The sequence below is a fragment of the Puma concolor genome, chromosome B3 (assembly GCF_028749965.1).
Source record: "Puma concolor isolate L17-30 chromosome B3, mPumCon1.1.hap2, whole genome shotgun sequence".
Taxonomy (NCBI): Eukaryota; Metazoa; Chordata; class Mammalia; order Carnivora; family Felidae; genus Puma; species Puma concolor.
The window spans coordinates 126522611-126548414 of record NC_141672.1 but is presented as its reverse complement, the minus strand read 5'-3'; the positions used below and the strand labels follow the sequence as shown (position 1 = coordinate 126548414).

General features: G+C 38.5%; 1 pseudogene; it reads left to right on the top strand.

Annotated features, from left to right (window-relative positions):
- Window positions 1–18408, top strand: part of LOC112855494 (S-formylglutathione hydrolase pseudogene) — a 28723-nt pseudogene extending 10315 nt beyond the window's left edge.
- The last annotated feature ends 7396 nt before the right edge of the window (window positions 18409–25804 follow it).

The following is a 25804-nucleotide window of genomic DNA, read 5'->3' as shown; positions in this document are numbered from 1 at the left end:
AGGTGACTGGAGGTAACTGAAACCATGGAAAGTAATAACACAGATAAAGTATATCTATCTACTGTAAGGTACTGACTGCCTCAGATTTCATTTTATTTGGCCAAGAGGGGTGTAGGGACTTGAAATGACACTATCACCCTAATGCATGCTCTAGATAATGGCTCTTAGAATCACAAGTAAATGTAAGTTCCTGGTATGACTTTATCAAAAGCTCTTCTTTTAAGATTTTTTTTTTGGAAATTTATTTATTTTGAGAGAGAGAGAGAGAGCACAAGCAGGGAAGGGGCAAAAAGGGAGAGTTAAGCAGGCTCCACACTGTCAGCACAGAGCCTGGTACGGGGCTTGATCCCATGAAAAATGGGATCATGACATAAACTGAAATCAAGAGTCAGATACTCAACCAACTGAGCTACCTAGGTACTCCAAAAGCCCATATGATCACTAGTGTACCCTACCTTCCAGAGCTTTCCCCTTGTATGACCCATAGATAAGACCCCATCAAGGTTGCCAAAACCCCACTCTTTTGATTTGGATTTACCAATTTGGCCCTTGTCTGGGAACTCCAATGAACTTTACCCACAGACTCTAGTGAAGGTATGTTCCCCAGGTTCTAGGCCTCAGCCTACCTTGACCTTCCAAGGTCGTTCCTCCAGGTATGTTCTGTACCTCCTCCAAGTCCTCTGAGCAAGTTTCTATTTTAATTTCTCTTGTAATCCGTTAATTAACAGATAACAGAATCACCCTCCATGTAGCACCCTGTGCTCCACTTAACAAATGTTCATTTGATAAAATCATAGCAATTGGCATCACCATATAGGATGGTAGAGTGGGCCTTCAGACACAAATCGCTGACTAACTGACTCTTCCACGTGGGAAGTCCTATTTGGGGGAGGTCCACTGTTTGCTGGCCTTTGTGTCACTTCACACTGCAACTTACTACCTATGTAGAGTGCTGTCGCATCTTCCCATCCTTAGATGCAAGTTCTGAAACAACCAGGGTCCTCCTGAGCCAGGCATGGAGCATTGCTCATCAGTCCTAGTTTTAGGTACTATAGATAGGTCTTCTGCTTGTTAATGTCCCAAATAAGGTAATTCCCCCACTGGGTGTTAGGTTTCAGGTATATTTCCTAACTCTAAGCACAGATCCAGCTGCTGACTGTCAGGTGAACTGGCTAAGATTTTTACAAGTTCTGCAGTGTTAGTTAAGGTTCAGTACATGAGAGTAGCAACCTTAAACTCAAGGGTATGCTACCAGATGAGTGTTATAGGGAGTGCCCTTGGAAGCAGGAGAGACAGACTCTCCTCTAACCGTGGTGTTTTCAGGTGGCACCAGGACCTGAGTCTTAGCCAGTATGATTGGAACACCCTGGCTCAGGACGTCATGGCTCCTCACAAAGGCAAGTGCAGCCTGGGTCTTTAATCCTTCTGTATACTTTGCTGCTGTATTGCTGTATACTTTTCTGCTGTCTGCAAGTCATCCCTGGAACCTATTGGGTATTGTCAGTTTTAAACCTGGTGCATGGTGACATAAGATCTAATGGCCCATATAAAAAGCCTGTGTACCTAGTGTCGAAACTACCTAAAGTTCTGGAAGAATTTTGCAAGTTTCTCATTAAATATAAAATAATTGTAGAAGAAGACTGTATACAGCTCAGTGCTGTGGTATACCAACATTGCAAAGCGCTGGTTTTATGCTTTGGGGGTCTCGGGTCCAGCCCCAATGATCCTGATACCACTGTATTACTGGTAGCTGACCATAACCCTAGTGAAATTGACTAGGACATCCCAAAGAAAGAAGTGAGCACCTAAATCTGACCATGTCCACCACAGATCTTGTCAATAATAATTCTTAAGTTTAAATCTAGAATTGAAAACTGAAACTTGAAACTTTTGACATCTTGAGATTCAAAACATTTTAAAATAATTTGTAAAGCAGGAAGAAAGAAAAGGGACAGACTGGTAATTCAGAGTATTTAATACTTCTCTAAACTGCTGGTCACCACAGAAATGAGGCAACTAGGCAGAATTTCCACAGACCCCAAAATGCATAACATTTGTAAAGAGCTTTAGTGTCTAGTGTCTGCTATCAGGAGACATAGGCCCCTAATTCATTTTAGATAAAGAAGTAAATGACCATTTGCTCTAAACTATATTCAACTATATTCAGCCTTTGGGCAGTATTGATATTGCTTGCCCTGAAGGAAGCCATCCCCACACACTAATCAAATGCAAATGCTCTTCTTTATTGTAACTGTTGTTCTTGTGTGCAGTCTGGGTAATAGGGTTACTAGAAAAACCCCTTAGGTCTAGCACTGTCTCAGGAGATGTGCTAGAAGAAAATTACCCAGGTGCATTAGTGCATTGCAGGATGGCTGAGCACCAGGTGCTGGCAGACCCAGTTAGAGGAGTTTGAACTATCATGACATTAGGCATGGATTCTGATCCAGAACTTGTGTCTTTCTATATTAAATGGTGCCAATGAAAATAATGCCTAAGTAACTCACTCCCTCTTCATACCATGCCTGAAATGATATCCCAAGCAGAATGGCCCTTCCAATGTAACCAAATGAGACCCATATAGCTGGCAGGTTTATGCTCTAATGTTCTTTCTGTAATTCTAATGGGAAAATCTCTGTTGTAAAGCTGCCGTTTACAAATTTACCTATAATTAGCTTACCAAAGAGCCCAGAATCTATATGCATTATGGATGAGTATCCACAAAGCTCCATCACAGACATTAGTTTTTTGCAAGATGCACCCCTGATGATCTGACAGAGCTCACTGAGATTGGCTGAACTAGCAGTAGAGCCCATACTTCTTGTTCCCTCCAAAGCCATGCCTCTATCAGAATTTAATACCTGCCAACCACTCCTATTCTTCATGGGTCTACATCTGGGTAAGCTACTTTTTCCTGAGCTGTCCCATCCTCAAGCATACCAGCTACTCTGACATCATTGTTCCAGCACATGAATTCACCATTGGAGATGACCGACCTCACCCCAGATGGAAATGACACAACCCAAGAGGAGGAAAAGGGAAACAATGCACCCCAACCTTGATGGACATCAGGAATTTCTTCTATGTTGACTGTTGACCTCAAGACCAAGTTGCCAAAACGCCTCTAGTTGAACGACCCTAAGGATTCTATAGGATCTATTGTTCCAAAACAGCTAAGTACTTGCCTCACAAATGTTTTCTCTGTCAAATGCTTGCAAAACTCTAAGTCCTCTGCTGATTGCCTGGCAACACTAAACATCATTTTACCTTATGGCAAGCCAAATAATGCATAGTTGACCTTTGAACAACACACGTTTGAACTACATGAGTCCGCTTATACATGGATTTTTAAATAAGTATAATACTATAAATGTGTTTTCTCTTATAATTTTTAATAACTTTCTTTTCTCTAGCTTATTTTATTTTAAAAATATAGTATGGGAGGAGCCAAGATGGCGGAACAGCATGGAAGGTTTTTTTTTGTTTGTTTTTTTTGTTTTCTTGTTTTCTTGTTTTTGCATCTTGAGTCTATGAAATACAACCAGATCAACACTAAACCATCCCGCATACCTAGAAAACTGATTTGAGGATTAACACAACAATCTGCACAACCTGAACCACAGAACTCAGCAGATATGTGGCACAGAGAGGTGAACTGAGGGAAAGAGAAGCCATGGAGGGCAGGGAGGTGTTTTTGCTTGTGGAGAGAGGACAGAGATGAGGAGGCTACAGGAAAAAAACTGCCCTCCCCCCCCCAAAAAAAAAGCAGCACAAAAGAAAGTGGAAAAGTGGAAATAGCTGTAGGTACTGAACTAAAAAGGGACAAAGGAGAGGGTTTAAATTCCATTAAGACTCTATAAACAGGGGGTATGCAAAGTCTGAAACTTCACAGCTTAATACCTGGTCGTACTCTGGTAGGAAGGACAAATCCCCAGGAGCAGAGTGAGGTCCAGGCAGTCCTCAGGCCACACAGGGAGAGGCGGTTTCACTGCTGGGAAGATATTTGGTAAAGGCTGTGCAGCCACCCCACAGGCAAAGGTCCCAGCAGACCCCAGAGAATAACCATATTTGCTGGTGCTGGAACAAGGTCCTTAAGGGTGAAGCCTGGTGCCAGATGTGTGTTGTGATTTTCCATAATCCCTGAAATGCTGCTGTTACATGATTGCATGAACTTTTTCTGAGAAGGCTGGTACCCAGCCACAGGGCATTGGTAACAGTACGGTCCTGTGAACATTCCTGGGTGCAGTCAGCACCTGGCCACTGCTCAGTGAGAACATGCCCCAGAAGATCTGAGCAGATCAAAGCGGCCATCCCTAAGAAGTGAGGGGTTTGGAAACATAGCCACATCTGGGATAAAACTCAGGAGGAGGTGCAGTCTGGTAACCTGATGGTTTGGTCATGGACTGTAAAAGCAGGGAGTAAATGGAAGACAGAGAGAAAGATGGATGCGTGATTGCTGATAGGAGAGAAAAGAGTTCTGATACTAGAGGCTGGGTAGCTGGGGATGCTGTTTTCACCCATCCCACGCATGCACATACACACCTAAAAGCGCCATAAAAATCCACTGCAATAAACTAAGCAGCGCCATCTAGTGGACAATGGAGCCATTATACTAAGCCCCTCCCAACTGGGCCAGCCTTTGTCTTGAGGAACACTTCATGACTCTCCACCTACTTAGATTATGGACTAAAAAGTGCTTCATTCTTTGACTTCTAGGGGAAAACGATCTAATTTCAATTGTATTTCAGCCTGTTTGCTTGTCCATCTATTCAATTTTCTTTTTTTTTTTCTTTTTCGTTTCTTTTCTTTTTCTTGAATACAGAAAGAGAAAAAAATATTTTTATTTTCAATTTTCATTAAAAATATTTTTCATTAATTTTTGCAATATTTTTTATTGTTTTGTAAATTTTTCAAAATGTATTTACTTCCATCATTTCCTTTAATTCTATTCCACTGTATCCAGTTTCCATTTTTTCAAATTTCAAACTTCCCCCCCTTTTTTTCTCTATCTATCAAGCTCCTTTCAACAACCAGACCAAAACACACCTAGGATCTTAAATCATTTATTTGATTTGTGTGTGTGTGTTTTTAACTTTTTAATTTTAATTTTTTTACCTCATTAATTCCTTTTCTTCCTTCAAAATGATGAAATTAAGGAATTCACCCCAAAAGAAAGAGGAGGAAGAAACGATAGCCAGGGACTTAATTAACACAGATACAACAAGAGGTCTGAACCAGAAATTAGGATCACAATAATAAGAATACTAGCTGGTGTTGAAAATAGATTAGAATCCCTTTCTGCAGAGATAAAAGAAGTAAAAGCTAGTCAAGATGAAATTAAAAATGCTATAACCTAGCTGCAATCTCGAATAGGTGCCACAACGGAAAGGATGGATGAGGCAGAACAGTGAATCAGTGATATAGAGGACAAACTTATGGAGAATAAAGAAGCAAAAAAAAAAAAAAAAAAAAAAAAAAAGAGGAGACTAAGGAAAAAGCACAATTTAAGAATTTCTCTAATTCTTTATTTTCTAGATTAACATTATTTGTTAATGAACAACAAATAATCATGTTGTTCATTAAAAAGGAACAAGATCGGGGCGCCTGGGTGGCGCAGTCGGTTAAGCGTCCGACTTCAACCAGGTCACGATCTCGCGGTCCGTGAGTTCGAGCCCCGCGTCAGGCTCTGGGCTGATGGCTCAGAGCCTGGAGCCTGTTTCCGATTCTGTGTCTCCCTCTCTCTCTGCCCCTCCCCCGTTCATGCTCTGTCTCTCTCTGTCCCAAAAATAAATAAAAGTTGAAAAAAAAAAAAAAGGAACAAGATCAGGGGAGGAGCCAAGATGGCAGAACAGCATGGAAGTTCTTTGTGTGTCTCGCATCCAGGAAATACAGCCAGACCAACACTAAACCATCCTACACACCTAGAAAACTGATTGGAAGATTAACACAACAGTCTGCACAACCTGAACCACAGAATTCAGCAGATACGAGGCATGGAGAGTTGAACTTGGGGAGCAAGAAGCTGCAGAAGGTAGGGATCCCCTTTTGTGGGTGGAGAGAGGATGGAGACCGGGGCGGGGGGAGCATATGGGAAAAGCACCCCTTGCCAAAAACAGCTGGAGAGAAAGTGGAAAATTGGAAACAGCCGTAGGGACTAAACTAAAAAGGGAGAAAGGAGAAAGGAGATGGTTTAAATTCCATTAAGACTGTAAACAAGGGGAAAACAAAGGCTGCAACTCCGCAGCTGGATACCTGACAGTGCTTTGGTAGGAAAGGAACAGAGTGGAGTCCAAGAGGTTCTCAGGCCGCACAGGGAAAATTGGTTGCACTGCTGGAAGGACATTTGGTAGAGACTGTTGAAGCCACCGGGTCCCAGCAGACCCTGGAAAGCAGCCACATTTGCTGGTGCTGGGGCAAGGTCATTGAGGGTGAAGCCTGGTGCCAGATGCATGTTGCGATTTTCCATAATCCCTGAAACGCTGATGCTACACTGTCTCAGGAACTTTTTTGGGGGTGGGCTGCCACCTGGCCACAGTCTCGGAGCACCGGCAACAGCAGGGTCCAGCAGGCCTTCCTGGGTGCAGCAGACATTCGGCCATTGCTCATTCAGCCATTGCTTGGTGAGACCCTCCCACAGAGGGGCAGAACTGGTTAAAGCCGCAGTCCTTCCAAAGTAAGGGCCAGGGAAAACAGCCGTATCTGACAAAAAACTTGGGAGAGAGGTACTGTCTGGGGCCTGGTCACAGTGAAAAAGTGGGGAATGGACGAGAGCTGAAGACAGAGGACCGGTGTGCGATTGCTGATCCAGGAGAACAGATTGGGTGGGTGGGTAGCGCCATTTTCACCACTCCTGTGCATGTTCATGCCCTCAGATGAGCACTGCAACAATCCAGCCCAGTAGGCTAGCAGGGCCATCTTGTAGAGAGCAGAGCAGTTACACTCAGCCCTGCCCAACTGGGCCAACTTTGCTCTTCAAGAACACAAGCCTCACTGCCAGCTTAATTTATGAACTATAAAGAGCTACATGGACTGACCTCTATGAGAAAACGAAGCAATTTCAGTCCGACTTCTGCTAGCAGGTTCATCTATTCAATTTTTTTCTTTTTTTCTCTTTTTTCTTTTTCTCTTCTAAAATTCTTTTCTTTTTCTTGAATACAGAAAGAGAAAAACCTCATTTTTATTTTCAGTTTTTATTAAATATATATTTTTAATTTCTATTACTATATTTTTTATTTTTGTGTAAAGTTTTTCAAATTCTACTTCCAACATTTTGTTTTAGTCTACTTCAGTGTACTCAACTTTTCAAATTTTCAAACAATTTCCTTTTTTTCTTTCTTTTTCTTTCTTTTTTTCAAATTTTCAAACAATTTCCTTTTTTTCTTTCTTTTTTCTTTCTCATTTATTTTTTTCTTGAATGCAGAAAGAGAAAAACTTCATTTTTACTTTAAATTTCTTTAAAAATATTTTATTTAATTTTTATTACCATATGTTTTGCTTTTATGTATGTAAAGTTTTTCAAATTCTTACTCCCATCATTTTATTTTAGTCTACTACAGTGTATTCACTTTTTCAAATTTAAAAACGATTTCTTTTTCTTTTCTTTTCTTTTTGTATCTTTTTTCTCTTTTTTGTTTCTTTTCCTTTTCTTAAATACAGAAAAAGAAAAAATCATATTTCATTTAATTTTTATTAAAAATATTTTTCTTTCATTTTTTTCTACTATATTCTCTACTTTTGTGTATATTTTTCAAATTCTATTTTACCCACATCTCCTCATTTTAGTCTACTTTAGTGTATTTATTTTTTCAAATTCTCAAACGATTTTCTTTTTTTTCTCCTCCCCCCTTTTTTATTCTATAATCTGTGAAACCACTTTCAACACCCAGAGAAAAACACGCCTAGGATCTAGCATCATCTATTGGATTTTTGTGTGTGTGTGTTTTTAAGTTTCAATTTTAATATTTTTTAATTTTAATTTTTTTGCATTTCAACGTCTCTACTTAATTAATTCCTTTTCTCGCTTCAAAATGACAAAACGAAGGAAGTCACCCCAAAAGAAAGAGCACAAAGACTACAGCGAGGTATTTAAACCACACAGACACAAGCAAGATGTCTGAACCAGAATTTAGAATCATGATAATAAGAATACTACCTGGAGTCGAAAATAGATTAAAATCCCTTTCTGCAGAGATAAAAGAAGCAAAAATAGAATGAAATTAAAAATGCTATAACTGAGCCACAATCACGGATGGATGCAGCAGCGGCAAGGATTGACAAAGCAGAACAGAGAATCAGCGATATAGAGGACAAACTTATAGAGAATAATGAAGCAGAAAAAAAGAGGGAGATTAAGACAAAAGAGCACGATTTAAGAATTAGAGAAATCAGGGACTCATTAAAAAGGAACATGAGAATCATAGGGGTCCCAGAGGAGGAAGAAAGAGAAATAGGGGTAGAAGGGTTATGTGAGCAAATCATAGTGGAAAACTTTCCTAACCTGGGGAAAGACACAGACATCAAAATCCAGGAAACACAGAGGACTCCCATTAGATTCAACAAAAACCGACTATCAACAAGAAATATCATAGTCAAATTTACAAAATACTCAGGCAAGGAGAGAATCATGAAAGCAGAGAGGGAAAATAAGTGCCTAACCTACAAGGGGAGACATATCAGGTTTGCAGCAGACCTATCCACAGAAACTTGGCAGGCCAGAAAGGAGTGGTGTATAATATTTAGCATGCTGAATCAGAAAAATATGCAGCCAAGAATTCTTTATCCAGGAAGGCTGTCATTCAAAATAGAAGGAGAGAGAAAAAGTTTCCCAGACAAAGAAAAATTAAAGGAGTTTGTGACCACTAAACCAGCCCTGCTGGTTAAAACCAGCAATTTAAAACCAGAAATTTTAAGGGGAACTCTCTGAGGGGAGAAAAGATGAAAATATACAGCAACACAAGATTAGAAAGGACCAGAGAACACCACCAGAAACTCCAACTCTACAAGCAACATAATGGCAATAAATTCATATCTTTCAGTACTCACTCTAAACATAAATTGACTCAAAGCTCCAATTAAGACATAGGTAACAGAATGGATAAGAAAACAAGATCCATCTATATGCTGTTTACAAGAGACCCACTTTAGACCTAAAGACACCTACAGATTGAAAATAAGGGGATGGAGAACCATCTATAATGCTAATGGTCAACAAAAGAAAGCCAAAGTAGCCATAGTTATATCAGACAATCTAGACTTTAAAATAAAGACTGTATCAAGGGATGCAGAAGGGCGTTATATCATAATCAAGGGGTCTATAGACCAAGAAGGCCTAACAATTGTAAACATTTTTGCACCAAATGTGAGAGCACCCAAATATATAAATCCATTAATCAAAAACTTAAAGAAACTCAATAGTAATACCATAATAGCAGGAGACTTCAACACCCCACTCACAGCAATGGACAGATCATCTAATCAAAACATCAACAAGGAAACAATGGCTTTGAATGATGCATTGGACCAGATGGACTTAACAGATATATTCAGAACATTTCATCCTAAAGCAGTAGAATATACATTCTTCTCCAGTGCACATGGAACATTCTCCAGAATACACCATATACTGGGACACAAATCAGCCCTAAGTAAGTACAAAAAGATCGAGATCATACCGTGCATATTTTCAGACCACAATCCTATGAAACTCGAAATCAACCACCACAAGAAAAATTTTAGAAAGGTAACAAATACTTGCAGAATGAAGAACATCCTACTAAAGAAAGAATGGGCTAACCAAGCAGTTAAACAAGAAATTAAAAAGTATATGGAAGTCAATGAAAAATGATGACACCACAACCCAAAACCTCTGGAACACAGCAAACATGGTCATAAGAAGAAAATATATAGCAATCCAGGCTTTCCTAAAGAAGGAAGAAAGATCTCAGATACATAACCTAACCTTACACCTTAAGTAGCTGGAGAAAGAACAGCAAGTAAAACCCAAAACCAGCAGAAGACAGGAAATAATAAAGATTAGAGAAGAAATTAATGCTATCAAAACCAAAAAACACAGAACGGATCAATGAAACCAGAAGCTGGTTCTTTGAAAGAATTAACAAAATTGATAAACCACTAGCCAGTTTGATCAAGAAGAAAAAGGAAAGGACCCAAATAAGTAAAATCAAGAATGAAAGAGGAGAGATCACAACCAACACAACAAAAATGAAAACAATAATAAGAGAATATCCTGAGTAATTATATGCCAATAAAATGGGCAATCTTAAAGAAATGGACAAATTCCTAGAAACATACACACTAGTAAACTGAAACAGGAAGAAATAGAAAATTTGAACATACCCATAAACAGTTAGGAAATCAAATTAGTAATAAAAAATATGCCAAAAAACAAGAGTCCAGGGCCAGATGGCTTTCCAGAGGAATTCTACCAAACATTTAGGGTTAGAAGGGTTAACACCTATTCTCTTAAAACTGTTTCAAAAAATAGAAATGGAAGGAAAACTTCCAAACTCTTTCTATGAAGCAAGCATTACCCTGATTCCAAAACCAGACAGAGACCCCACTGAAAAGGAGAACTATAGACCAATTTCCCTGATGAACATGGATTAAAAAATCCTCAACAAGATATTAGCCAACCGGATCCAACAATACATTAAAAATATTATTCACCACGATGAAGTGGGATTTATACCTGGGATGCAGGACTGGTTCAATATCCGCAAAACAATTAACGTGATTCATCACATCAGTAAAAGAAAGGACAAGAACCATATGATCCTCTCAATAGATATAGAGAAAGTATTTGACAAAATACAGCATCCTTTCTTGATAAAACCCTCAAGAAAGTAGGGATAGAAGGAGCATAACTCAAGATGATAAAAGCCATATATGAGCAACCCACCGCTAATACCATCCTCAATGGGGAAAAACTGAGAGCTTTCCCCCTAAGGTCAGGAACAAGACAGGGATGTCCACTCTCACCACTGTTATTCAACATAGTATTGGAAGTCTTAGCCTCTGCAATCAGACAACACAAAGAAATAAAAGGCATCCAAATTGGCCAGGAGGAGGTCAAACTTTTACTCTTTGCAGATGACATGATACTCTATATGGAAAACCCAAAAGATTCCATGAAAAAAACTGCTAGAACTGATTCATGAATTCATCAGGATGTAAAATCAATGCATAGAAATCGGTTGCATTCCTATACACCAACAATGAAGTGACAGAAAGAGAAATCAAGGAATCAATCCCATTTACAATTGCACCAAAAACCATAAAATACCTAGGAATAAATCTAACCAAAGAGGTGAAAAATCTATACACTGAAAACTATGGAAAGCTGATGAAAGAAATTGAAGAAGACACAAAGAAATGGAAAAAGATTCCATGCTCCTGCATAGGAAGAACAAATATCATTAAAATGTCGATACTACCCAAAGCAATCTACATATTCAATGGAATCCTTATCAAAGTAACACCAGCATTCTTCACAGAGCTAGAACAAATAATCCTGAAATTTGTATGGAACCAGAAAAGATCCTGAATAGCCAAAGCGATCTTGAAAAAAACAAAAAACAAAAAACAAAAAACCTAAGTAGGAGGCATCATAATCCCAGACTTCAAGCTATATTACAAAGCTGTAATCATCAAGACAGTATGGTACTGGCACAAGAACAGACACTCAGATCAATGGGATATAACAGAGAACCCAGAAACGGACCCACAAATGTATGGCCAGCTAATCTTTGACAAAGCAGGAAAGAATATCCAATGAAATTAAGACAGTCTCTTCAGCAAGTGGTGCTCGAAAACTGGACAATGACATGCAGAAGAATGAACCTGGACCACTTTCTTACACCATACACAAAAATAAACTCAAAATGGATGAAAGACCTCAATGTAAGACAGGAAGCCATCAAAATCCTCGAGGAGAAAGCAGGCAAAAACCTCTGATCTTGCCCGCAGCAATGTCTTACTCAACACGTCTCCAGAGGCAAGGGAAACAAAAGCAAAAATGAACTATTGGGACCTCATCAAAATAAAAAGCTTCTTCACAGCAAAGGAAACCATCAGCAAAACTAAAAGGCAACTGACAGAATGGGAGAAGATATTTGAAAATGACATATCAGATAAAGGGTTAGTATCCAAAATCTATAAAGAACTTATTAAACTCAACACCCAAAAAAACAAATAATCCAGTGAAGAAATGGGCAAAAGACATGAGTAGACACTTGTCCAAAGAAGACATCCAGAGGGCCAACCAACACATGAAAAAATGCTCCACATCACTCATCATCAGGGAAATACAAATCAAAACCACAATGAGATACAAACTTACACCTGCCAGCATGGCTAACATTAACACCTCAGGCAACAACAGATGTTGGTGAGGATGCGGGGAAAGGGAACTCTTTTGCATTGTTAGTGGCAATGCAAGCTGGTGCAGCCACTCTGGAAAACAGTATGGAGGTTCCTCAAATAACTAAAAATAGAACTACCCTACGACCCAGCAATTGCACTACTAGGCATTTATCCAAGGAATGAAGGTGTGTGTTTCAAAGGGACACATGCACCCCAAGTTTTTAGCAGTACTATCAACAATAGCCAAAGTATGGAAAGAGCCCAAATGTCCATCAATGGATGAATGGATAAAGAAAATGTGGTATACATATACAATGCAGTATTACTCAGCAATCAAAAAGAATGAAATCTTGCCATTTGCAACTACGTGGATGGAACTGGAGGGTATTATGCTAAGTGAAATTAGTCAGTCAGAGAAAGACAAAAATCATATGACTTCACTCATATGAGGACTTTAAGAGACAAAACAGATGAACATAAGGGAAGGGAAACAAAAATAATATAAAAACAGAGGGGGGACAAAACAAAGAGACTCATAAATATGGAGAACAAAGAGAGGGTTGCTGGAGTGGTTGTGGTAGGGGAGATGGGCTAAATGGGTAAGGGATATTAAGGAATCTACTGAAACAATTGCTGCACTATATGCTAAGTAATTTGAATGTAAATTTTAAAAAATAAAAGATGAAGTTAAATCCCCCCCCCAAAAAAATTCCCAAACAAAAATTAAACGACTTTGTGACCACAAAACCAGCCCTGCAAGAGATTTTAAGGGGGACTCTCTGAGGGAAGAAAAGACAAAAAAAAAAAAAAAAAAAAAAAGACCAAAAGCAGCAAAGACTACAAAGGACCGGAGAACATTACCAGAAACTCCACTCTACAGACAACACAATAGCAATAAATTCATATCTTTCAATACTTACTCTAAACATCAATGGATCAATGCTCCAATCAAAATACATAGGGTAACAAAATGGTACCATCTATATGCTGTTTACAAGAGATCCATTTTAGACCTAAGGACACCTTCAGATTGAAAATATGGAAATGGAAAACCATCCATCATACTAACGGTCGACAAAAGAAAGCCAAAGTAGCCATATTTATATCAGACAATCTAGACTTTAAAATAAAGGCTACAACCAGAGATGAATAAGGGCATTATATCATTGTTAAAGGGTCTATCCACCAAGAAGACCTAGCAATTATAAACATTTGTGCCCCAAACATGACAGAACCCAAATATATAAATCAATCACAAACATAAAGAAACTCATTGGTAATAATACCACAATGGTAGGGAACTTGAATACCCCACTTACAACAATGTACTGATCATCTAAACAGGAAATCAACAAGGTAACAATGGCTTTGAATGACACACTGGGCTGGATGGACATAACAGATATATTCAGACATATCATCCTAAAGCAGCAGAATATACATTCTTCTCCCAAGCACATGGAATGTTCTCCAGAATAGATCACATACTGGGACACAAATCAGCCCGCAACAATACAAAAAGATTAAGATCATACTCAGCATAGTTTCAGACCAGAATGCTATGAAACTCCAAATCAACCACAAGAAAAAAATTTATAAAGATAACAAATATTGGAGACTAAAGAACATCCTGCTAAAGAATTAATGGGCTCACCAAGAAGTTAAAGAGGAAATTAAAAAGTACATGTAAGCCAATGAAAATGATAACACGACAGCCCAAAACCTCTGGGACACAACAAAGGGGGTCACAAAAGGGAAGTATATGGCAACCCAGGCCTTCCTAAAGAAAGAAGAAAGGTCTCAGATACACAACCTAACCTTACAGCTTAAAGAACTGGAAAAGAACAGCAAATAAAACCCAAAACCAGCAGAAGACAGGAGATAATAAAGATTAGAGCAGAAATCAATGTTATTGAAACCAAAAAACAAAACAAAACAAAACAAAACAAAACAAAACAAAACTAACAGTAGAACAGATCAAAGAAACCAGGAGCTGGTTCTTTGAAAGAGTTAACAAAATCGATAAGCCCCTAGCTAGTTTGATCAAAAATAAAAAAGAAAGTATCCAAATAAATAAAATCAAGAATGAAAGAAGAGAGATCACAACCAACACAGCAGAAATACAAACAATAATAAAAGAATATTATGAGCAGTTATACGCCAATAAAATGGTCAATCTGGAAGAAATGGACAAATTCCTAGAAACATACATACTGCCAGCACTGAAAAAGGAAGAAATAGAAAATTTGAACAGACCCATAACTGGTAAAGATATCAAATTAGTAATCAAAAGTCTCTCAAAAAAACTAGAGTCCAGGGTCATATGGCTTTCCAGGGGAATTCTTCCAAACATTTAAGGAAGAGTTAACACCTATTCTCTTGAAGCTGTTCAAAAAAAAAAAAAAAAAAAAAAAAAAAAAAAAAAGAAATGGAAGGAAAACTTCCAAACTCATCCTATGAGGCCAGCATTACCTTGATTCCAAAACCAGACAAAGATCCCACTAAAAAGAACTATAGTCCAATTTCCCTGATGAACATGGATGCAAAAATCCTCAGCAAGGTATCAGCCAACTGGTTCCAACAATACATCAAAAAATATATATATATTCACCACGACCAAATGGGATTTATACCTGGGATGCAGGGCTGGTTCAACATCCACAAAACAATCAATGTGGTACATCACATCAATAAAAGAAAGGACAAGAAGCACAGAATCCTCTCCATAGATGCAGAGAAAACATTTGACAAAATACAGCAACTGTTCTTGATAAAAACCCTCAAGAAAGTAGGGATAGAGGGATCATGCTTCAAGACCATGAAAGCTATATATGAAAGACCCACTGCTAATATCATCCTCAATGGGGAAAAACTGAGAGTTTTCCCCCTAAGGTCAGGAACAAGACAGGGATGTCCACTCTTGTCACTGTTATTCAACATAGTATTGGAAGTCTCAGTAATCAGGCAACACAAAGAACTATAAGGCATCCAAATCGGTCAGGAAGAGGTCAAATTTCACTCTGCAGATGACATGGTACTCTATATGGAAAACCCAAAAGATTACACCAAACAACTGCTAGAACTGATTCATGAATTCAGCAAAGTTGCAGGGTATAAAATCAATGCACAGAAATCGGTTGCATTCCTATAAACCAATAATGAAGCAACAGAATGAGAAATCAAGGAACCGATCCCATTTACAACTGCACCAAAAACAATAAAATACCTAGGAATAAATCTAATCAAAGAGGTGAAAAATGTATACACTGAAAAATATAGAAGGCTTTTGAAAGAACTGGAATAAGTCACAAAGAAATGGAAAAACATTCCATGCTCTTAGATAGGAAGAGCAAATATTGTTAAAATGCCCATACTACCCAAAGCAATCTACATATTCAATGCAATACCTATCAAACTAACACCAGCATTCTTCACAGAGCCATATAAAACAATTCTAAAATTTGTATGGAATCACAAAATACCCTGAGTAGCCAAAGTGATGTTGAAAAAGAAAACCAAAGCAGGAGGGATCACAATCCCAGACTTATCCTCTACTACAAAGCTGTAATCCTCAAGATAGTATGGTATTGGCACAAAAACAGACACATAGATCAATAGAATAAAATAGGGAACCCAGAACTAGACCCACAAGTGTATGGTCAACTAATCTTTGACAAAGAAGGAAAGAGTATCCAATGGAAAACAGACATCTTTAGCAAATGGTGCTGGGAGAACTGGACAGCTACATGCAGAAGAATAAAACTGGAGCACTTTCTTACACTATACATCAAAATTAACTCAAAATGGATGAAAGACCTAAATGTGAGACAGGAAACCACAAAAACTATAGAGGAGAAAACAGGCAACAACATCTTTGACCTCACCAAGAAGTTAAAGAGCACACAGCAATTTCTTGCTCAGCAGGTTTCCAAAGGCAAGGGAATTAAAAGCAAAAATGAACTATTGGGACCTCATCAAGATAAAAAGCTTCTGCACTGTGGATTGCTAGAGGTAAGAGTGACTGGTGCCACTCCCACTGCTACACCTTGCTTCTTGGACCCATGAAACTTGGCTGTAGGAAAAACAGCAACATACTGAATGTTGATTCAGAGTATATATGCTCTTTATTTATAACATTGCCTTAGTCTCACAAAGTACTGTCATCTACCTGGCACTGTAACTAAGTCTTAAAGAGGCCATTCCACTGTTCTGTCATGGCAACTGATTCAGGATGGTGGAAAACATGGTATGATTATGAATTTCATGAACATGGAATCATTGATACATTTCATTTCCTGTGACATGATGAGTTCCTTGATCAGAAGCAATGTTGTTGGAATAGCATAATGGTGAGCAAGGCATTCATTAAGTTTCCAGAAGGTAATTTTGGCAAAAGCATTACATACCGGGAATGAAAAGATGTATCTAGAGTATGTGTATATTTCAATAAGAATGAAACACTACCTTGGGGCACCTGGGTGGCTGAGGTGGTTAAGCATCTGACTCTTGATCTTGGATCAGGTCATAATCTTAGCTCATGAGATGCAACCCTGCATCAGGTTCTGTGCTGACAGCACAAACCTGCTTGGGATTCTCTCTCTCCCTCATCTCTACCCCTCCCCCACTCACACACAATATTTCTCTCAAAATAAATTTAAAAAAACATTAAAAAATTAAAAAAAAAAAGAAAAGAATGAAACACTACCTCTGCTGTGATGGAGTCTAATGGAATCAAGTTGCCACCAGCTTGCTGGCTTAACACCCTGGGAAATGATGCCATATAAGAGAATCCGTGTTGGCCTCTATGGCTGGTAAATGGTCACTCAGCAGTAGCCATAAGCATATTGGCCTTTTTGAGCATAAATCCATGTTGTTGGGCCCATGATATCTTCCATCCCTGCCAACATGGCCACTGCATCCATGAGCCCATTGAGTGATGATGGGTGGCAGGGGAAAACATTGACTGCTATCCATAGAATGGGTCATCATATCCACTATATTGTTAGAATCATCCTCCTCTGATAAGGGAACCCTTTGTTGAGCATTTACATGGGACTCAAATATTTTCACATTTTGCCCATTCAGAAAGATCTGGTTCCAGCTGCTTCTTCTCCCCCCACTGCCATCAATCACCAAGGATCATCTATCCCTTGGTGCAGACAAAAAAGCAAGTAGCAATTGGTCAGGAGAATAGCATCAAAAGAATTGCAGACATTTTTTGAATATGACAGTGTTGAGCTGAATGAAAAATGAACTTTGTTATCTACCACCAAAGGCAGAAAGTGGAAAATGCCCTGCACTATATTGGCTGTCTGGTTTAACTTGCACCAAACAAAATTTTATGTCAAAGTCTTGTTATCATCAAGATACCTCAGAACATGGTTGTTGTCATTGTTCAAGATACCAGCCCTTGTGGTTGCAATATTAAAGGAGAAAATGAGAGCTGGGACTTTGACACCAGTGCTGGGTTTTTTTGTGGGTGCCACTGAAGATCCTTGGAAAACTAACTGCAGAATGTACTTTTATGTAACTGAGGAGCTTCTCCAAATCATAAATGCCATTTTCCAGTGGATATCCAAAGGATGTCTATTTTTGGACACTCCATGGGGAACTTTGTGCTTTGAAGAATCCTAGAAAGTACAAATCTCTGCCAACATTTGCTCCAATTTGCCACCCAGTGATCTTTTTGCCCTTGGGGTAAAAAAGCCTTTAGTGGATATTTGGGAACAGATCAAAGTAAATGGAAGGCTTATGATGCTAGCCATCTTGTGAAGTCCTACCCAGGTTCTCAGCTGGACATACTAATTGATCAAAGAAAAGGTGATCAGTTCCTTTCTGATTGACTGTTACTACTTGATAAATTCATAGCTGCCTGTACATAAGATAAATTCCTGTTGTTTTTAGATTATGAGAATTATGAACATAGCTAAATATTTCATTGCAACCGTTATTACTGATCACATCAGACATCATGAAAAGTATCTGAATGTATTAAAAACTTCACATAAGAGAATTTCTCTAGGATTATAACGTTGTAATAAACAGAATTACATGGAAAAGGGATTTCAGAACATCAGATTTCATGCTAAATATGCTAAAAATGCATATTTCCATAGTTGAAAGACTTTCTGAATAAATATATAAAACATGAAAAATAAAAAAAAGGTCAACCCACATACCTCTTTCTGAGACCTCCTTATCACCAATTTCCCAATAATGTTCCTTCCAGTCTCTGACCAACCAGCCAAACCAATGGCCACATCCTAGGAATCAGTATATAATCTCAAGTCTGGTAATTTTTTCTTCCACGCAGAGTGAACCATAATATATACTTATCAAAATTCTGCTCACTGGGAGGTTTTCTCTGCATCTTAGTCTTTGTAATTGCTGCAGCTGTTTATTTTCACATGGCGTCTGCATAACATGCAAATTATCTGTGAACAGAGCCTGAATTGTCTCTCTCTGTCAGCTGATTGTAGAGAACTGTCTGTGAGACCACAGGTACCGGCCAGAAGAGAGAAGGTAGTGTAACAGGAATGAGAATTATGAAAATTTGGGTCACTTCCACATGCAAATTACTTGTGCTCCTGGGCCTGCTTAAGCCTGATCTTAGGCAGACTCTCAATCAGTAGTGTCTATACCACTTCTGTTTGATGGTGGAATGCATCTGTGCATACCCAACTTTATAGGTTGGTGAATAAAACAATATCCGTTTCATGATGAACACATAACATGGTAATTTAGTATCCAACAGTTAGGCTTTCATTCTCTACTAAGGCCCACTAGCAACTAAAAGTTGTTTCCCAGAAGGAGGGTAGTTATCAACAGAGGATGGCAGAACTTTTCTTGAAAACCCTGGGTGCTGTGATTCATCTGTAGGGACCTGCCAAAGTCATTTTTATCTGTCACTGACACATCAAATATCATTGGATCTGTGGTGTCATATAGTCCAAGTTTCCAGAGAAGCTTGTATGGCTGCTTGGATCTGTTGAGTAGCCTTCTCTTATTATGAGCTCCATTCAAACCTAGAAGTTTTGGGGGTAAGTTGTTAGATGGGCTAGATTAACACATACAAATGACAAATATGTTGTCTCTAAAATTCAAGGATGCCCACTGGGTGTTGTGTTTCAGCGTTGGTTGTAGCAGGGGCCAACGCAACAATTCACCCTTCATCCTGGAAGGGATAGCTTGACATGCCCCATACCACTGGACTTATAGGTAGAAGGCCACTGAATTTCAGTTGGATTTATTTCCCACACTGTGACTTGCACATGTTTTACCAATAACTCTGGAGTACTTGCTACTTCTTGCTCACTAGTTCAATCAGCATGATGTCATCAAGGTACGACCAGTGTGATATCTTATAGAAGACAAAGGTAAGCAAGATCCCTATGAACTAAATTATGACACAAGTTAAATTGATACACCCCTGAAGTAAGATAGTGAATGTGTGTTGCTACTTTGACAGCTGAAAGCAACTGCTTCTGATAGTCTTTAATAGCAGATAGAAGAAAAGAGCATTTACAAGATCAATAGCTACATACCAGGTACTGAAGTATATGTTTATCAGCTTAAGCAATGAAACTATATCTGATACAGCAGTTACAATAGAAGTTGCCATCTAGATAAGCTTGTGATAATCTGCAATTATTCTCTAAGATATATCTGTTTCCTGAACAGGCCAAGTAAGTAAGATTTGTGAAAATATATAAAAGAAAATATCATTTAGAATGAAGTTGGGAGGCCAGCAGGGGGGCCCTCATACCCAGCCACTAGTCCTCAATTGGAGACCCCACAGGAAGAGATTTACCTCGCTAGTGGATACTACTTTACAATCCCAGCAGGAATAAGAAAGGTTTCCTCCTTCCCCAGCAGCAGCCCAGCCAATGAGAGACTGTCACAACTTAGCCAATAAAAGGCCACTACAGGGGTGCCTGGGTAGTTCAGTTGGTTAATCATCTGACTTTGGTTCAGGTCCTTATCTTGTGGTTCATGAGTTCGAGCCCCAAGTGGGGTTCTGTGCTGACAGCTTAGAGCCTGGAGCCTGCTTCAGATTCTGGTGTCTCCCTTTCCCTCTGTGCCTCCCCTACTTGTTCTCTGTGTCTCTCTCAGAAATAAATAAACATTTAAAAAATTTAAAAAGCCACTACACTTGGAACTCCCAGTTTACTCCAGTGGACTTTTTGTTTATAGCATCTGTCCCAGCTTCCTCCTTTGCTCTGTAAAAGAGCATTCTTCTCTTTGGTTCTCCAGACCTGAATATAGTTTTGCTGTACCTTGTCCCAAGAATTGAAATTCTCTGCTATTACAGAATAAACCCATTTTTTTGCTGGTAAAATAGTTGGCAGTTTTAAAGTATACAGTTTAATGGAACTATGGTGGCAGTCAACAATCCTGCGCCCTTCAACTCCTTGTTCATGGCATTTTTATCCACAATCCCTACAGGAATACGTATTGCTTTTGGTTTAGTAAAGACAGTCTGGTTTTAAAATGTAGGTTTTATTATTATTCAGGTGTGGTGAGATAATTGCCATTGAAATGGTAGTTCATTACTCACAGTTCCTACTAGACAGGCACATGCTATGAAACACAGGGCCACATGGGGAAGCACTGAAATCTCTCATGAAGTGGAATTAATTGGGAAAAAAGATGGACAAAAGAGTTTATTATAGCTTCCCCAGAAAGGAAGGAATGAAGTAGAGTAATGGAGGCTTAGGATTGGCTAGTTTGAACAATGTCAGTGAGCTCTGAGGTATAGAAGCTGTCCCCAGTTGCTGAGTACCTGGCCATAGGTTGATAAAGACAGATAAATAGGGGCCTGTGGGTGGGAGCCCTATGAGAGCACAATAAAAGAACTAGTTGAAGATGGGCTCTGGATTAACTGGTTTTCTCCCAGGGAGTTATTTGATATTCCTATGAATTAAATAATTCTATGAGGAGCAGTCCTTTTCAGTGTCAGCAAGGCCCCAAGATTTTGAAGCATCATTAAAAAAAAAGAAGAAAAGAAAGAAAAAGAAAAACATGCTTACTTCCAGAAGCTTCCACTAGGACTTTCCTTTTCTCTAATACCCCTCACTCCACAGCACAAGAACCAACGAGGAGAATCTGCCAGTTTCTGAGTATGTCTAATACAATTACACCTTCCAGACTGGTTTAATAACCATAGGATGAACTTACAGACCCGTACATACACTGTGAGATGGACTTAAGCTATAACTCCATCAATCAACCTCCATTAGCCCCTACACTGGTGGGCCACTGTGACATTATGGGTCTTTTGGAATTAGTTTCAAGTCAGAGACAGCGTCCAGTAATCCCCCAAAGGTCTTATTATTTCCTATTTTTCGGTGAACAATCACCCCAATGAAAGGTCATAGTTCCATAGTTGAAAGGCTGGGAGAAAGATTAACAGCATCATTTTGGGTAGCACAGTGAGGTTCTTCAAGATCTGGCCTCCTCTTCATTCAAGGGGTTCTGGATCTGTAAACTGGATCAAGTATGGGAAATGATTGAGAAACCAAGATTCTATGTTTTTTATGATTTAAGTTAGACTTTTGCTCACATGATCTATAACTGTTCCACTTCTACAGACCATGTAAGAATTTAGTAGACAGCCCATCTCTTTTACTTTTACGAACTTCCTGATTAACTAGCCAAAAGCATAAGTGTCTACAAATCAGACTTCTAAGTGCTGCTTGGACTGTGCTGTCCATTATGGTAACAATGCCAACTTGCTCTTGGATACTAAGTGCCTCCACTTGGCCTCTGCCACCAAAAGAATCTGATTGTCCCAATTGCATTTAGGTTTCCCAGTTTGGTGGTAGCAGGTCTCATTCTAATTTCTGACCTACAGAGAAGAGTTAGAAAGCTCTCCAAAGAGCTTCTCAAAGATGACTACTCTTCCTGCACAAATTTATTTCCAATAATTGTGGTGAAAAGTGTGCTGTCTGAATCTCCCAGGGTAGTTGAGTGGATCTGACATGATAAATCCTCTCTAACGTTCCAATACCCATAGCCTTTGGATTCCTTCCCATACAGTGTATTGAAACAGTTATGGCATCTAAATTTATTGTGCCCCACTCTTAGCTTATGTTTCACCCAACCAATCAAACAAACTTCCATAGTCCTTTATAATGCCTAGAGTTACAATATTAAATCTATGATATCTGCTTAGTGAACCCATGCCAATAAACTCAGCCTCATCCAGCTTTGTGTTCCTTCCACTGTTCCATTACCTCATGCTTACTATCCATTCCTACGTATATCCCTCATATTTCTGTGAATATAAATTGGGAAAAAGTCATGTACTTTTTTTAGAATGACTTTTCATGAGTCATACTTTATATCTACCTTTTGGAGCCTGTTGGGACTAATTCAGAAAATGCATCCTTATGATTCTGTTCTTCTAGAATTACACTTGGTACCAAAATATGTGTACTTCCGGGTTCTTAAAAAAAATGAACTAGTAGGGTGTGTGTGTGTGTGTGTGTGTGTGTGTGTGTGTGTGTAGAGACAGAAAGAGAGAGAGAGAGAGATTTACTTTTTACTTTTAGGAATTGGCTCATGCAAGTATGAACGTTAGTAAGTCAGAAATTTGTAGGGCAGATTGGTAGGCTAGAGACCCCAGGAAGAGTTAATGCTGCAGCTCAAGTCTGAGGGCAATATGGAGACAAAATTCCTTTTCTCTGGTGGATCTTAGTTTTTTTTTTTTGTAAAGGCTTCAACTGAGTATATAAAGCCTACCCATGTTATAAAGGATAACCTAATTTGCTCAAAGTCTACTGACTTAATAATAATGACATCTAAAAAATGCCTTCACAATAATATCTACACTGGTGTTTGACCAGCAACTAGGTACCATGGTCCATTCAAGTTGATGGATAAAAAATTAACCATCAAATGCTACCACTCTACAAGTGAGCACTCAGTGGAAGAAAGGAGGCTACAGCTGAGATCTTCTTGGTTGGCTTCACCTGGGTGAAACCACAACCCTACTTTAAGAGATATATAAAACCACTAGCAGACATAGATTTCAATCTCAACTTTGCTATGTCCCATGAGAGCTACAAGCATAAGTTTTCTCACATAAAATGGAAATGATATGATACATCAGGGACTAATTGTGAGTATTAAATGAGATAATATATGTAATATAACTGACATAAGTTTTGATACATCATAGGAACTTAATAATATATATGAAAGCAATTATGATGGTGATGGTAAAAATGATGATTACAGTGTTAATGGTCATGATATATTTATTTTTAACAGAGGTATAAAACTGGATGTTAAGGTCAAATTCAATATAAAGTCATGTATTATTTTTTGTGTACAAAAATTAAAGACAAATTATATCAGCTTCCAACTTTTTAAAATGTGAGATTTTAAATAAAATTGTATCTTTTAGCTTCTTGCGAAAATTCCAAAATGGCCCTCCTGACCCTAAATTCTCATAGAGCAACAACTGGCAAGGACTGAGTAGATCTGCCCCTTTCCAACTAGGACATATTCTCTCTAGTCTTCACTAGCCAATTCATTCACTTACTTTCCTGGACCTTGTTGGCATTTACTTTTTCCCACTCTAGCATTTTGCAGTTTATAAAGAGTAATGCAACATATTGCTATTAAGCATGTATTTCATTCTGGTGTTTTGGCATTTGGGGTTTTACTGACCCTGAGGAGACCATTCCTCCCCTGACTAGCCAACTTCTAGAGAAGATATACAACTCATTTTCCTATGTAAAGTTACCAGTATAGAGCCTTATTCTTTCTTAGAGTCCTATCCTTTCTTTCATCCCATTCCTTCTACCTCCTAATTATGTAGGTGTTTCCCAGGTGGCCGTGTGTGGTGTGTACACCATCCTCATGGAAACTGTGAGTAACAAATTATATTTTCAATGGCAGTTTTCTCTTGATCTTCTTGCCTCAACATACTGGAATAACACCAAGACTTACATCAATCTGGGAAGGTGCTGCCTTGCTTGCACTTGATACCACTGCTGTCTGCCTTTGCCAGCTGGTCTTCAAGTCCCAACATTAATTTGGAACTTGAAAGCTGAATCCTCCCTTATTTATGGTCTGAGATGTGTTATTTGCCTATTGTCTCTAACAGTACTCTTAGGAACACCTGTTTTCTTAATAAACTAGGTAGGTTTCCAAAGGATCCTTTAGAGGAAGCCAAGTATGAATTCCCTTCCAGTTTCATAGAATGATTCTGATTCACTGAGCAGACAGCACTGATAGGAAGTGAGCAAACCAAGTTTTTGCTCTTTTCCCACACATTTAAGCCTACCCCACTGAGTAGGTGGAGAATGATTTTCAAAGATGCTCTTGAGTTGTGAGTCATATATTGGGTCACTATGAGAGTATCTGCCTCATGGACCATGGCCCTCCACAAAAGGTATTATTCTGAACATAAACTTTGTGCAGTTTTTTTGCCTTGCTGTTATTGCAAATTGTCCCCTGACCAACTGTTATATAAGGTATAACTTACTTTAACTGAAGTTAAAGTTCCCATAGTCATAGCACCCATTGTCCTAAAATATGCCATAGTCGGCACTCATGCTATAATACAATGAATAATGCATTAAAATTAAGCTATATCTTTGGCATTTACAAACTTATTAATAAAATGTACTAGACCCTGAATGTAAATTAAATAGGACATTCAAGAATTAAGACCTCTATAAAACATAATTAACAAAGAGGTATTATATGCATTGCTCTTGACTTTAATCCAATTTTGCATGTTTTAAAAATGGAGAAGAAAAAGGGCACTTCATAATCGATTATTACAACTGTAACGCTGTGATCCAGTCCAGTAACGTCCTCACATCCAATATGCAGTATTATTAAAATTACTGATTCTAGACAATGAGTAAATATTTTTCTATTATATTTTTGGCTGATATGTTCCATGCAGTGCTCTTTTGTGTTATTATCAGCCAATCAATAATGATGCTATCTGCTTGGAATGCCTGAGAACACTCTCTTAGGCCCATATTACCTATTATGAGCTCCCAGTAACATTTCCCCAAATGGAACCAACATTGTAGTTGGACCAGAAATAGTGGTTCTTTTTTTTTTTTTTTTGCCTTTTTTTCTTGTATTTAAATCCAAGTTAGTTAACATATAATGTAATAGTGATTTAAGAAATAGAATTTAGTGATTCATCACTTACATATAACACTCAGTGCTCATCCCAACAATAGTCCTCCTTAATGTCCCTCACCCCTTTAGCCTTTCCCCCAACCCAACACCTCACCAGAAACTTTCAGTTTGTTCTCAGTATTTAAAAGTCCCTTATGGTTTGTCTCCATCCTGCTTTTAGCTTATTTTTGCTTCCCTCACTCTATGTTCATCTGTTTTGTTTCATAAAAATTAGCATTTTTTGGTATATTTTGGATAAATACCAGTGAAATTT